The sequence below is a fragment of the Schistocerca piceifrons genome, unplaced genomic scaffold (assembly GCF_021461385.2).
Source record: "Schistocerca piceifrons isolate TAMUIC-IGC-003096 unplaced genomic scaffold, iqSchPice1.1 HiC_scaffold_936, whole genome shotgun sequence".
Classification (NCBI taxonomy): Eukaryota; Metazoa; Arthropoda; class Insecta; order Orthoptera; family Acrididae; genus Schistocerca; species Schistocerca piceifrons.
This window is the reverse complement of record NW_025729208.1, coordinates 6,441,285-6,446,284: the sequence shown is the minus strand read 5'-3', so window position 1 is coordinate 6,446,284 and position 5,000 is coordinate 6,441,285. Positions and strand designations below refer to the sequence as shown.

Genomic DNA, 5,000 nt, shown 5'->3' with positions numbered 1-5,000 from the left:
ACCCATGTTGTGCCTTAACCTAACCCATGTTGTGCCTTAACCTAACCCATGTTGTGCCTTAACCTAACCCATGTTGTGCCTTAACCTAACCCATGTTGTGCCTTAACCTAACCCATGTTGTGCCTTAACCTAACCCATGTTGTGCCTTAACCTAACCCATGTTGTGCCTTAACCTAACCCATGTTGTGCCTTAACCTAACCCATGTTGTGCCTTAACCTAACCCATGTTGTGCCTTAACCTAACCCATGTTGTGCCTTAACCTAACCCATTTTGTGCCTTAACCTAACCCATGTTGTGCCTTAACCTAACCCATGTTGTGCCTTAACCTAACCCATGTTGTGCCTTAACCTAACCCATGTCGTGCCTTAACCTAACCCATGTCGTGCCTTAACCTAACCCACGTTGTGCCTTAACCTAACCCACGTTGTGCCTTAACCTAACCCACGTTGTGCCCTAACGTAACCCACGTTGTCCCCTAACGTAACCCACGTTGTCGCCTAACGTAACCCACGTTGTCGCCTAAACCTGCTCTGTAATTGTTATACGACTCGTTCAATTAGTGTAGTGTTGCCCACCCGCAACCCTCGCAATATAGTTCGCTACTCGCACTCCCCGCTCCCCTGTGTATCGCTTCATGTTAAACACCTTGCAAGTCTTGCTCACTTTCCACATGCTCCTGCTGTACACTGTAATGTGGATGGCAGCAGGACGTACATGCCGCCCCTCCCCACGTCCCCACCTTGCCCCCTGCCTTCGCAAGCTGGTTGGTGAGAACTTTGCATGTTCAATGCCCTCCGCATGCGACGTACTCAGGCTACGTTGTGGTGCGGCCTGTGTCAACTGTCCGCTAATGTCGTACGCGTAAACCACAATCTGTACTGCACATTCGTCCTTATGTACTGAATGATACATCGTGGCACATGTGTGACCGTACAACGACTGCGCCCAAAAACGGCGGACCATACAGTGCAAATATTGTGCACGCAGCTACGTGTCGTCTCCCTATGAGAGCTGGATTGCAGTGTGGTACGCCATAGAGACGTGTGGGAGGAACGGACGCCGTGGATGGCGATCAGCATGAGCTGTCTGTTGATGTATTCGGACCTAGTCGTCTCTCCTCACACACCGTGATGGCATGGTGCACCACGTTCCATATCTGCGACATGCTACAGAGGCCGGTTGACAGTCGTTCGAGCAATGGACATCGCATACGTACGGGGGCCACCTTCCACGTATTGTCTAGGCGTGCACATTTTGTTGCGTGTATGTGGGCAGACGTAGTGTGGCGTGACACCTGACACAGGCATGCAATAATCGTGGAAGTTGCAAATGGCGATGGACGCCTGCGTTTTCTGGTGAAGTTACGCAAATGAACAAATGGTAACCTGTTGTGGTGCGGTTGTTCTCGCTAGGGGTGAATCGGTGATGGCGACGATAGGTTGAGGTACTAACCGGTTGTTCCAGCGATACCCACCATGCCGACGAAACTGAACGGCATCTGGGTGTGAAGCGATACGCGGCGGTGGCTGGGTGGGACCGTCCCCGGCCGGTGAGGGGGCGCCTCCCGGCGTGCTGGCCGCGCGGTGCGTGGGCGCACGCGCTACAGCCGGCTGGTGGGGGCGGCCAGTGGCAGGCGCGCCGGCCGACGGACGCGGCAGGCGTCGCAGCTGCGCGCCGGCGCACCCTGCGCGCGGCGCCGTGCGGCCAAAGTAGGTCCTCGCGGGCCCGGTGCGAAGCGCGGTGGACATCTTCAGTGTGCTGGTCCGATTGAGGACTGTGTGCGTTGAGGATGCGCCGCCGCCCGGCGCTCGGCGCCGCGACGCCGTCTGCTGCTCGGTCGCCCCAGCGGTTCTCGCTGGTGGTTTGTATCGCAGCTGTGCGGATGTGTTGGCGCGTGCGCTGTGCTGGGAGAGTTCGCTTCGGCACCCAAGTGGGGCTTTTGTCCTTCTGTGGCGCTGGCGTTGGAGCTGCCGGTCACCGTAGGTGGCGCGTGTTGTCTCCCGCCGGCAATGCCACGACAGCACGCTCCCGGGCCTCTGTCGGCAGCGGCAAGCTCAGTTGGGAGCACGGGTGGTCGCACCGAAAGCGTCTACTCGCCTAACTCCGGGCGATTGCGCCTCTCTCGAACCCGACCAAGTACTTGGGACGGCGCTGCGCGCCGCCGGGACCTGAGAGGGTTTCGAGGTGTATTGTGCAGGGGAGCTCAGCCTCCTCCTGTTTGCAGAATGATTGAGCGGACGCTTGCGTGTTCGCGCGGGCCCCCGGGACACACTCCCGGGCGGCCGGCTGCTCAGCTCTAGTTGACGCAGCTCCCTGGTTGATCCTGCCAGTAGTCATATGCTTGTCTCAAAGATTAAGCCATGCATGTCTCAGTACAAGCCGCATTAAGGTGAAACCGCGAATGGCTCATTAAATCAGTTATGGTTCCTTAGATCGTACCCACGTTACTTGGATAACTGTGGTAATTCTAGAGCTAATACATGCAAACAGAGTCCCGACCAGAGATGGAAGGGACGCTTTTATTAGATCAAAACCAATCGGTCGGCTCGTCCGGTCCGTTTGCCTTGGTGACTCTGAATAACTTTGGGCTGATCGCACGGTCCTCGTACCGGCGACGCATCTTTCAAATGTCTGCCTTATCAACTGTCGATGGTAGGTTCTGCGCCTACCATGGTTGTAACGGGTAACGGGGAATCAGGGTTCGATTCCGGAGAGGGAGCCTGAGAAACGGCTACCACATCCAAGGAAGGCAGCAGGCGCGCAAATTACCCACTCCCGGCACGGGGAGGTAGTGACGAAAAATAACGATACGGGACTCATCCGAGGCCCCGTAATCGGAATGAGTACACTTTAAATCCTTTAACGAGTATCTATTGGAGGGCAAGTCTGGTGCCAGCAGCCGCGGTAATTCCAGCTCCAATAGCGTATATTAAAGTTGTTGCGGTTAAAAAGCTCGTAGTTGGATTTGTGTCCCACGCTGTTGGTTCACCGCCCGTCGGTGTTTAACTGGCATGTATCGTGGGACGTCCTGCCGGTGGGGCGAGCCGAAGGCGTGCGACCGCCCCGTGCGTGCTCGTGCGTCCCGAGGCGGACCCCGTTGAAATCCTACCAGGGTGCTCTTTATTGAGTGTCTCGGTGGGCCGGCACGTTTACTTTGAACAAATTAGAGTGCTTAAAGCAGGCAAGCCCGCCTGAATACTGTGTGCATGGAATAATGGAATAGGACCTCGGTTCTATTTTGTTGGTTTTCGGAACCCGAGGTAATGATTAATAGGGACAGGCGGGGGCATTCGTATTGCGACGTTAGAGGTGAAATTCTTGGATCGTCGCAAGACGAACAGAAGCGAAAGCATTTGCCAAGTATGTTTTCATTAATCAAGAACGAAAGTTAGAGGTTCGAAGGCGATCAGATACCGCCCTAGTTCTAACCATAAACGATGCCAGCCAGCGATCCGCCGCAGTTCCTCCGATGACTCGGCGGGCAGCCTCCGGGAAACCAAAGCTTTTGGGTTCCGGGGGAAGTATGGTTGCAAAGCTGAAACTTAAAGGAATTGACGGAAGGGCACCACCAGGAGTGGAGCCTGCGGCTTAATTTGACTCAACACGGGAAACCTCACCAGGCCCGGACACCGGAAGGAATGACAGATTGATAGCTCTTTCTTGATTCGGTGGGTGGTGGTGCATGGCCGTTCTTAGTTGGTGGAGCGATTTGTCTGGTTAATTCCGATAACGAACGAGACTCTAGCCTGCTAACTAGTCGCGTGACATCCTTCGTGCTGTCAGCGATTACTTTTCTTCTTAGAGGGACAGGCGGCTTCTAGCCGCACGAGATTGAGCAATAACAGGTCTGTGATGCCCTTAGATGTTCTGGGCCGCACGCGCGCTACACTGAAGGAATCAGCGTGTCTTCCTAGGCCGAAAGGTCGGGGTAACCCGCTGAACCTCCTTCGTGCTAGGGATTGGGGCTTGCAATTGTTCCCCATGAACGAGGAATTCCCAGTAAGCGCGAGTCATAAGCTCGCGTTGATTACGTCCCTGCCCTTTGTACACACCGCCCGTCGCTACTACCGATTGAATGATTTAGTGAGGTCTTCGGACTGGTACGCGGCATTGACTCTGTCGTTGCCGATGCTACCGGAAAGATGACCAAACTTGATCATTTAGAGGAAGTAAAAGTCGTAACAAGGTTTCCGTAGGTGAACCTGCGGAAGGATCATTACCGACTAGACTGCATGTCTTTCGATGTGCGTGTCGTGTCGCGCAACACGCTACCTGTACGGCTCGCCGTAGCCGTGCGCCGCGTGCGGAACCACGCGTGCCTCTCAAAACTAGCGGCAATGTTGTGTGGTACGAGCGCTGAAGCGCTGGAGCGGCTGGCCTGCGGCACCTGGCGCCTGGCGCCGGTTTTGAATGACTTTCGCCCGAGTGCCTGTCCGCTCCGGTGTGGAGCCGTACGACGCCCGTCGGCCGTGAGGCCGTTGGACACAGAACGCTGGAACAGGGGCCGCCACACGCCTCACTCCCGCCTATGCGACCGTCTCGAAAGAGACGGCGGAAACTGAGAAAAGATCACCCAGGACGGTGGATCACTCGGCTCGTGGGTCGATGAAGAACGCAGCAAATTGCGCGTCGACATGTGAACTGCAGGACACATGAACATCGACGTTTCGAACGCACATTGCGGTCCATGGATTCCGTTCCCGGGCCACGTCTGGCTGAGGGTCGGCTACGTATACTGAAGCGCGCGGCGTTTGCCCCGCTTCGCAGACCTGGGAGTGTCGCGGCCGCCTGTGGGGCCGGCCGCGTCTCCTCAAACGTGCGATGCGCGCCCGTCGCCTGGCGGTTCGCATACCGGTACTTTCTCGGTAGCGTGCACAGCCGGCTGGCGGTGTGGCGTGCGACACCTCGTACAACGACCTCAGAGCAGGCGAGACTACCCGCTGAATTTAAGCATATTACTAAGCGGAGGAAAAGAAACTAACAAGGATTCCCCCAGTAG

The 5,000-nt window shown here is 56.1% G+C and overlaps 2 non-coding genes and 1 pseudogene across 2 annotated transcripts; all 3 read left to right on the top strand.

Annotated features, from left to right (window-relative positions):
* The first annotated feature begins 2,311 nt into the window (after positions 1 to 2,311).
* On the top strand, positions 2,312 to 4,220 carry LOC124771344. The gene has a single exon (XR_007013360.1). It is a non-coding gene; the product is annotated as a small subunit ribosomal RNA (ribosomal RNA).
* A 351-nt stretch (positions 4,221 to 4,571) lies between these two features.
* LOC124771944 lies at positions 4,572 to 4,726 on the top strand. The gene has a single exon (XR_007013641.1). It is a non-coding gene; the product is annotated as a 5.8S ribosomal RNA (ribosomal RNA).
* A 188-nt stretch (positions 4,727 to 4,914) lies between these two features.
* LOC124771424 overlaps positions 4,915 to 5,000 on the top strand; it is a 4,222-nt pseudogene continuing 4,136 nt past the window's right edge.